Source organism: Podarcis gaigeae, assembly GCF_964106915.1.
Source record: "Podarcis gaigeae genome assembly, chromosome: 1".
In the NCBI taxonomy this organism is placed as follows: domain Eukaryota; kingdom Metazoa; phylum Chordata; class Lepidosauria; order Squamata; family Lacertidae; genus Podarcis; species Podarcis gaigeae.
The window spans coordinates 35,034,336-35,044,819 of record NC_139678.1 but is presented as its reverse complement, the minus strand read 5'-3'; the positions used below and the strand labels follow the sequence as shown (position 1 = coordinate 35,044,819).

Below are 10,484 nucleotides of genomic sequence, written 5' to 3'. Positions count from 1 at the left end.
ACTTCAGAAGCTCAACTCCACTTCTACATCACTGAACTTTTGGAAAACATTTTAATATATAAAAATGAATGCTGAAATTATCACCGTTGGCATTATAAAGTATATCAATAGCCTTGGCAAAACTCTCACCAAGAGAATGAGTATTTGCACAGGTTTGCTAATTCCTTTAATGACAAAACCACGCAGTTGCCTTCAGTATTGCAAAACTCAGCAGCTGCCATTGGGGGAATGCTTTTACCTTAATAATCAGAAGTCTTAAATATAGGGCAGGTAGTTTTGGAGATGCCATGTCCAGACTTAATGATAAATATTAGTTTGCCCTAATTGAGACACCATAACTTAGACCAGATGTTGCTGAACTACAACTCCCATCAACCCCGGCCATAATGGCCAAGTGGTCAAGGATTATTGGGGTTGTAGTCCGACAACTTATGGGAGGCATCACATTGACTACCCTTGCCATACACAGTTATTGTGAACTGGAATAATGAGGGCCTGTCTCTTTGCTCTAATGAAAAGGTCAGATGTACAACGATACTTGTGAACAATATGCTAGGACTTTGAACCTTCCCTTGTCTTAGTAGCACACCCAGAAACAGAAAAGAGTTTCTGTCCTGTTCTGGTTGAAAGAGTATCTGTCTTCCAGGTTCCTCAAGGAAATGCATTAATTGCCTGGACCAAATTGCCTGTCAACCTTACACAGGCACGAGAGTGAGGATCACTTACTTATGGCAGCTATGCCTGTAGCAGATATTCATTAAGTACAGGCTAAACTGACTCTAAAGCAGTTAACTGTATTTTTAAACCAATCTGAAAATGTCTTGTGTAGAACTAAGAGTTTCTGTTCACACCATTTACCCCAAATATTGTCGCTTGAATGAAATTGTTGCTGAAGTTGCTGTATGTTTTGGTAAAAGCATCTTACCAGCTGAAGTTGCAATTTAATGCTGTGCACTTGATTGAACTTCATTTTTTCAGGCATAAAGGAAACTGCGTTACATTCCCGTGAACACGCCCTCTTGCCACCTGACTTTCACTAAAAGCATTGTCCACTTGGTATAGCTTTCTTTTTTAGATAAGGGCTTGTATAAATTAGCTCAAGTGCTGCTGCATGATCGTTTTCTATTTCTTTTGTGATGTTCCGAGAATTACTCCATCACAAATTTAAAGGTATTCTGAGAGAGGAGAAAATAATAAGAAAATCATGGGAGTTGTAGTAACTTTGTTTTCAAATGAAATGTGTGTTTTGTGTCTTTATTTCATTCTTAACTAACTAAACTATGACTAAACAAGCCCTGTGCGCCTTCCTCTTCTCTTGGGCTCCGTTTTAATAAGTTATTTTTGCTTTCAAAGAAACCTTAATTTGACATGATATCTGAACTAGCAGCTATGATTTGTGTGAGCTCTCCAAACAATGATTACAAACCATGGCTTCATTTGAATTTCAAAAGCAGAACATGGAGGACATCAAGGAAAGTCGATTATGCTAAGATACCGGTAGGTTTCGAGAGCTCAAGGTTTATAAGAAAGCAAAAATATATACAGCCACTCCTCTATGTACACATAAGATCATAGGGAGTTTCCTAATACCAAGCCAGACATTTGGCTTACAGGGGAATCCCCACTTATGCAGGGGTTCCATTCCGGGTCACCACACACACAAGTTCTGCCCTGTTTTGCCCCCGCCCCACACCCTTTTGGCGCCAAAAATGGCATGTGAATATTCAGCTCAGTACTGTAGACATTGGCAGGAAGTGACTGTCTGTGATTTCATACAATAAAAGGTCTTCTCCATTCTTACCTGGAGATAGAATCTGGGACCTCCTGCATTCAAAACAGGTACTCTAACACTGAGTTGTGGCCCTTCCCCCAATTTTTAGTATGACATACCAGGTAGAGGTAAATAACACAACCATTATTTAAAACTATTTATCTTTTAATTGGACCAACTTTTGTTGGTGCAGGAGTATGCCGGGGAAACCCAGCCAGATGGTGTGGGGTATAAACAATAAAATTATTGTTATAACGCAAACATATGAGTTTGCACTATGACTTGCTGCTTACCAGTAGAAGTATTGCTCAACTCCCCTCTGGTTACTGGAGTGTCACTAAGACCCACCCACACTGCCTGCAATAACATGTTATTTTAAACTATGCTTTAGGGTGATGCGCTAAAGTGGCCACAACCCACAGCAAGCCTTGGACTTAGGTGCTTAATCTCCTTGATTCCCACCCTGCCAGGAGACTAGTTTAGAAGCTTGTACTTTCATTTGCGTAAACCATGGTTTCTAAAGTTGGCTTGTTGAAATTCATTACGGTTACTCTTAACCACAATTCTGGTTCTGGACAACAGGACAAATTCTGATAAATTAAAAGCAGAAGGAAAAGCTTCCAAATTTCTCTTGTCCATGCAGAAGGGAGCACGAGAGTCTGAGCTTGCTGTTATTTGTACATCTTACCCTAAACCAGGCATAGGCAAACTTGGTCCTCAGTATGTTTGGGGACTACAATTCCCATCATCCCTGACCACTGGTCCTGCTAGCTAGGGATCTTGGAAGTTGTAGGCCAAAAACATCTGGAGGGCCAAGTTTAAGTATGCCTGCCCCAAACCCTGAATTAGTGTGATGGGCAAATATGGTTATTATTTCAGGCTCATCTCCCTGGCCTTAAGGGTCAGAAGTGTCAATTTTATTTGCGGAGTCGGGATGTATATTTGGCACTTTCAGTAAGCTATATTCAGACTAATTTACATACCAAATTGCTAGTGTCTCTACCTTTTTTGTTTACAATAGTTTTATACAGCCCAATAGCAAATATTTTAAGGCATCTATAGAGAGATTATTGCTATTACCATGCTACTTTAGCATAAGTAGAAAATGAGTTGCTCTGATCTCCTTACCTTTTCAACTGAAGCTAATATTTCAAAACAGTAGTAAAAACTCTAAAGCCTTGTTTTCACATCATTCAGTCACTGGAGCAGGGAAGGCCCTTTGCTGTAATTATCTCAGCAAATTATTTTATTGAAGGCTGAAGATCATAGAGATCCTAGTCAGTACATTACGGGGTCACATATCCCTAAACTGGTGGCTTCTGGATACGAGTGAAATACCTCAATGTGAACTTGGGAAGCCTGTTGTGAAAGTTTCGCAAAATATGTCATTGTGTTTCTGTTTACACTGTTAACACTGTATTGTTTAAAACATATACAAATTGATTAATATATAATAAAAATTTCTAAGCAGCATAAATTATCATTATCATCATTATTGTTATTAGGTGGCTTGCAACATACCTGGACAGCTTACAACATATCTAAAAACATAATAAAAACATCAGTCCTTAAAAACTTCCCTATACAGGGCTGCCTTCAGTTGTCTTCTAAAAGTCATATAGTTGCTTATTTCTTTAACAATTGAAGGGAGGGTGTTCCACAGGGTGGGCGCCACTACTGAACTTTGCTTCTCGCAGTGAGAGAACCGCCAGAAGGCGCTCGACACGACTTTAGTGTCCGGGCTGAACAATGGGGGTGGAGACGCTCCTTCAGGTATACTGGGCCGAGGCTGTTTAGGATTTTAATGATCAGCACCATCACTTTGAATTGTGCTCGGAGATGTACTGGGAACTAGTGAAGATCCTTTACAACCGGTGTTATACGGCTCCGGTGGCCACTCCCAGTTACCAGTCTAGCTACCACATTCTGGATTAGTTGTAGTTTGCGAGTCAGCTTCAAAGGTAGCCCCATGTAGAGCGCATTGCAGTAGTTCAAGCAAGAGATAACTAGGGCATGCACCATTCTGGCAAGACAGTCTGTGAGCAGGTAGGGTCTCAGCCTGCATACCAGGTGGAGCTGGTAGACAGCTGCCCTGGATACAGAATTGACCTGCACCTCCATGGTCAGCTATGATATGAGTCCAAAATGACTCCCAGGCTGTGTACCTGGTCTTTCAGGGGCACGGTTACTCTGTTCAGGACCAGGCAGTTCCCCAAACCTTCCAACCCCCTGTTCTCCAAGAACAGTACTTCTGTCTTGTCAGGATTCAGTCTCAATCTGTCATTCGCCAGCCATCCATCAACCTCCTTCCAGACACTCACACAAACAATATCAAAACAGCAACAGTATAATTAAAACGAAAAGACAACATAAAGCCAGCAAAACAGTAGTATAAAAGTTCATGAAAATAACTAAAAACTGGAGTTCATATAAAAAAAGTCTGATCCTATGGGTGAGGGAAAGCCTGGACGAAATTATAAGTATTTATAAGACATGTGAAGTAAACGGATGTTTGCTGCCTCATGTATGATATATTATTTGAGAAAGGTATTCAACCAATCAGTCACTAACTGCCAAACATTAACCACCTGTGCAAGAAAGATCTGATCTTAAATTCATTAGATATGTTTGCATATCAGGCTATAGGAGGGGGGAAATGGGACTTATGGGCTGTCCAGTGTTCTGCTAAAAAACCTGCTTTATCAGGCTCCTCCCTTTGTTGTCAACTTGGAACATCCATTCCATCAAGCGATAGCAGAGGCAGGATCTTTCCATCAGCTTAGCTAAGAGACTAGCAACTTTTGGCCCCTCCTCTTCTTGAGCTCCTTCCATTTCTAACTCATTGTTACAGGAATCCTGTAAGAACTGGGTCCAGATTTGCTATTCCCTCTTAGCCTCCCAGTTAGTTTTTTTTTGTTGTTGTCACGACTTTTAATATTGTACACCTGAGTGCAGGCACTGGCTTCTTATTGATACAGTGGTACCTCGGGTTACATACGCTTCGGGTTACATACGCTTCAGGTTACAGACTCCACTAACCCAGAAATATTGCTCCAGATTAAGAACTTTGCTTCAGGATGAGAACAGAAATCGTGCTCTGGTGACGCAGCAGCAGCAGGAGGCCCCATTAGCTAAAGTGATGCTTCAGGTTAAGAACAGTTTCAGGTTAAGTACAGACCTCCGGAATGAATTAAGTACTTAACCCGAGGTACCACTGTATTTTTAAGCTGCTCTGCAAACCCCTTTTTTGGCTGATGAGCAGAGTAAAAATACTTTAAAACAATCAAACGCGTGTTAGGACATGCTGATCATTGGAACGAAGTATTGCCACGTGTCAGAATGTTCGTAGTTTCGAACAATTGTCTGTTTTGTCTTCCAAGATTTATCTTGTGCTGTTACCTGTGGAAGCAGGCTTAATATAACACCCTATCCGCTAGTCCTGTTGGCTACATGCTTGCAGCCTAATTTCCATTATATTCACTGTGTTATATAGAAATACTTAATGTCAGGAAGGCAGTATTTACTGAAATACACAAGTTCAGAATTCATCATGATTCTGTGTGAAATCCACTCGCCCTTTGCTCCCCACCCCCCTCCTGAATTGGAATGAAATGTGCCTTAAACTGTAGTGAAATACATCACATGCAGCAACAGTGGGCCCATGCTTCGCCTCTATTCCTGGTGTGAAATCGATACACTATCTTTCCTCCTGACCTGTTCTGTGACCTCCATTGCAGCTTTCATGCTGAACAGCAATTGCTTTGAACAGCCTGGGTCTGCCAAGGCTCACAAATGATTCCCCGCTTTTGTCTAAAACTGATGCTGATAACAAAGGAATGATTTTAAATAATGCAGTTGTAGTCGTTTTCTAATTATGAATTACATGAAAGTGCATGCTCTTCTATTATTAAACCGTTTCAACAGCAGATACAGTGGGTATATAAGCGAAATTGCTTCATACTGGGACAACGCAGGATTTCTGTCCTGAAATGTTTTTCTGCTAAAGTTTACGTTGCCTGTGGAAAACAGCAGGTGTAATAATAAAACATATTGTGGGGGGTAGTTAAGTGGAATTTTATATTCCTGTTGAATTTTGTAAACCCTGAAATGTAATTTTCACACCACTGTTAGAGAAGAAAAGTAGGTTGGACACAATTTAATTTCCCAGGTTTCCTAACCACAGTCTTAAACTAAATTAAAGTTAAAAATGGGCACTGAAAATAGTCAACTATTTCTGTAAATTTGAACTTACATATACAGAGTATATGTAAATAGCAGTATTTTAAAAATATTTTAGACATTTACCTTAAGATGTGGGGGAATTATTGAAGCTATAATTGGCATTTACACTTGCATCAAGAAATCCATTGTTCAATTAGGTAGATTAGGCTAATAGCTGTTACTGGCTTTGAAATTGAGAAACTGTCTGGTGTTATGCTGAAGTTATTATTCCTTACAAAATGTATTGGTAAGGAATAAAATGCAAAGGGACAGTTTTAAATATGTGTCTTTTGAGACTTTTCACACCTGTGATTTAAAAAAAATTGAATACATCAATAAATATTGCTGAAACTATGAGTTGCTTAAAAAGCATTTTTAACAACACAGCATAACTAATCGAAATTACATGGAATAATACTAGCTTACTTTTACATTTCATTTATGGTGTGATGTACACGGAAATTGTCTTTTCTGTCAAACAGCAAGACGAATATTGCTTCTGACAAACTCCACTATAATAACTACTATATAAAACCCACACCCCTCTGTTTCTTTCATTCATTCCAGCTGTTATCAGCATAGCTTCATTTCTGATGCACTAGACAACTTTTTTTTTTTAAAGGTCTGGTAACAAGTGATTTTCCATAATGTAAAGAAACTTGTGTGTGGTTGTGAATCACTGATGTGACTAAGGGAGAACTGTTGTATTACAGTATTATCTTCAATAGTAAACATAACTCATTTGAAGATTTATTATTTATTTCCAGTCACATTTATATTAGTTTATGTGACGGCTGCCATGTTTCCTTCCCCAAATAACCCTGGAATGATGCTCCAAGCCATTTTGAGATTAAAATATTGAGTGGGGGACAGGCCTCCTAAAGGGGAACTGTGCTGCCACTCTGTGTGGTAGCAGCAAAATAAGGTTCTGTTAATCTCACATTTCTTGATTGTAACCATTGGTCACCACTGTTTAAAACAAGGGAACTGGGCATGATACATAAATTAAGCATAAATAGATAAAAGCCAGATGAATTAAATATGTCAGCATACCCAATGAAAAAAATAACTACTATCTTCAGATCAAACAGTTATGTACCTAGATTTAAAATCCTTTCTTTAAATAAAGAAGATAAGTAACTATTAACTATAACAAATAAAACTTACAAAAATAAAACTGAAATAATTGAACAAGTCTGGTTTTTCCAGTAGAATCTTATGCATTTGTCTTGCAAAATTTAACTCTGGTGTATGGTAGTGCTATTAAGAAAGTGGCAAGTCTTCTCAATATCTTGATAGCCTTATTGTGAAAAAGCAGAAAATCTGTATTTTGACACACTCACCAAGCAAGTGTGGGGAAGCTTGTGGTCTCTACTCTAGTTTCTAGCTGTCAAACTGTGGTTTAGAAACAGAAAGTGTACATTCAAACTGAACCATTGAGCTATTCTCATTCAGTGAAAAATAGAAGATCTGTGCAAATATTTTACAATTAGTGGAAACTATCACTCTTTCATGGTAAAAGAACTAAAGACTCTGGATCTTTTTGAAACTGTATCTCAAACTTGTAATACAGTAGATTACTCTTGACATGAACAACATTTTCTAAAATTTGTATTAAAATCAAATCCCCCTAAGTCATATTACTACTTCATTATAAGCATGAATGAGTAATACAGGGCTTGTTCTCTCCAATGAATTGTTATGCAACAAGACTTGATGGTAATTCTACCTTTCCCAAAATCTGATATCAGGCAATTTATCTTCTAAACAATACTCCCGAGTACGAAACCTGAAACGTTCTGGCATCAGCCCAAGTCAAACTTCAAGAAGCTGATTCTCAGGAGCATTTCCCCAACTCCATAAATGTGATTGTTTTAATAAATAGTGTACTCGTGTCAAGATTACTGTAGTGCTGCCTGTTTATGTTTGCTTGTTTTCCTGAAACAAATCTCCATTACCAAATAGATATTGTTCAGAAGTTATTTTAGGCACTCACTATAAAAACAGATCCAGTAACAGATTGAGATGGTAGCTTGTTGAATGGGGAACATGTTCTTGTATGTGTTTCTTTAAAGTAAACATGGACAACTTATGACTCATGAGCTGCAAGCAGTCCTTGAAGGCCTTCAGCACGACCCACAAACCCCAAATTCCCTGCCGTGTTGCGGTTTTACCTGCAAAAGATGTCCCTGCAGGAAAAGAAGAGTGTTGGACCTGTCCCCCAATTCTGCTCAGTCGATGAGAGAACAGCAAATTGGAAATATGGATCCTGCCAGTTCCATGCTTCTAAAATGTCTCCTTGCCCTTTTGCTGTTCTAAGACCAGTTAAGCTTTTAAAGGCTTGGGTACACTTGTACATCTCCAGCCCACCTCACCCCAATGAAATGAGATTCTAGCTCATGAAGTCAGTTTGCATCTTTCAGCTGCTCCTGGCTTTTTAATTTTATTGAATGTGCGCAACAGAGAGAGTAGAGCTGGATTCACGGCTCTCGTGGGCCACGAGTCAGCTTCACCTGCTGAGCAGCAGCCTGAAGGAGCAAAAGACAAAGTGACTCCACCTGCTGCTGATCAGCCTTCTTGCTCCTGATGAGAACCAGCTGGCGCAAAGCTTCTTGAGCAGGATTTCCAGCCTCAGTCAGTTGCTGGAAATAGCATTTGTAGTTCCTGGCCAGACCATGCTGTGCCTTGCTTCCTGTGACCCTTGGCTTTCTTGACCCCCGGATCGTCTGATTATGTGAACTGAGATATTCCTGACCTTAGGACTGAACTGAACCTTGCATACGGACTCTGCCTCCAGGCAATTACCCCCCGAGACTCGGCTGGTTGGCTGGCTTCTCCCTCCACTGAGTTCTGCCGTGGCTGGCAGCACAGGACTACAACATGGGCTAAGGACAAAGCAAGGCTGAAATGGCAGAGAATCTACAGAGGCTGGAAGAGCACTCTTCAGTTATATATAGAATAATAGCAGCTGAGATTAGTGAACAGGAGCAAAATTGTGCAGGAAAGACTCAGTATATTAATGTGTCTGTTGAAGATTTTGGATCACCCTAGTTCATTTTTCTAAAAACCAAAAATAATTGCCCACTAAAATTCAGCAGAACCATGCAAGATTCACACACTGCTTCTAGCATGGCATTCTTTTACACTGCTTTCACACACTGCTTCTAGCATGGCGACCTTCTATCCCAACATGTGGGATAATATATTAATTTTTTATATTTTTATTTCAATATAAAATAACACCGTATTTCAGCACTGCAAAATAGTTATCCACCAGTTCCACAGTATTTTGCAAACCATAAATCTGTCCATAATTCCTCCCAAAAATATATGCGAGTGCACCATTTATTTCAGAATTTACACTGCTTTTCCCTTCATGGTAGTCATACCTTCAACCTCAGCACCTGCACATCTGGGGAAATGTTTGGAAAGTGAAGCCTGTTGTACATGCTTAGGAGCACTGAATGTGCAGGGTTCCATATCATATGAAGATCCTGCATATGTGCAGCAGAGTAATAGATGGTGGCAATGAAGGCAAATTGTCACAGCCCAGCTCCCTTACCTTCAGTAATGGGTGAAGCTCCTTATCTTGATTTGCAATTAACTTGTTTTTATGAACTCTTTGAATTACTGTCAGTGGAAGCTTATCTCCCCACCCCCACTACTGAAATGTTTGGGTGGAATTCAACTAAATTGTTGTGTGTGCAGGACAAGGTCCACTTGCACAGTTGCACACACAATGTGCCCATTCTCATGTGCCCCCAAATAGGCTCTGTAGGGGCCATGCAGTGGGAGGAGATGTTGGAAAGTTCCATTACATAAGTGGACCCAGTGTTAGACACTGAGATATGAATGTCTAGGCACACTTTTTAAAATAATAATAATACAAAGCTGAAAATGAATGAACTGCTGCTAAAATATTATGTTCATTTTTCACATGGTCTAGTCCAGGCTTCCTCAACCTCGGCCTTCCAGATGTTTTTGTCCTACAACTCCCATGATCCCTAGCTATCAGGACTAGTGGTCAGGGATGATGGGAATTGTAGTCTCAAAACAACTGGAGGGCTGAAGTTGAGAAGCCTAGTCTAGTCCTTCCCATGCCCCCCCCCCCCTCATATTCTTAAGAGGGTCTCTTCTCCAGTCTTCAGAGAGCAGCTGGAAGTGCAGTTTTAATCTGAAATGTTAGGCCCAGAATTCAGAAACTGCTTGCGCTAATGACATTCCCTGTTGCAAAATGCGCCTAGAACAATGGGAGTTTCAAACACTAGGGACCTTCTTCCTCAAATGCATAACCACACTGCATTGAATTCCATCATTTATGTTAAGTTCAGAAAAAAACAAGGTTAAGCTTTTATGCTTTTGCCAACCCTCTGCTGCTGGTGGTTCCCTCCCCATCCCTTTCCCCCAGTTTATGAAATTGCAGGGGAAGAGAAGGAAAGCTGTCGAAAGCTGAGAATTCATCTTACGTTCTATGGTTCCTATCTGTGATAAG

The 10,484-nt window shown here is 40.0% G+C and overlaps 1 protein-coding gene across 11 annotated transcripts in view; it reads left to right on the top strand.

Moving 5' to 3' along the window:
- Positions 1 to 10,484, top strand: part of NPAS3 (neuronal PAS domain protein 3) — a 617,308-nt gene that overhangs the window by 66,625 nt on the left and 540,199 nt on the right. The window lies entirely within an intron of this gene.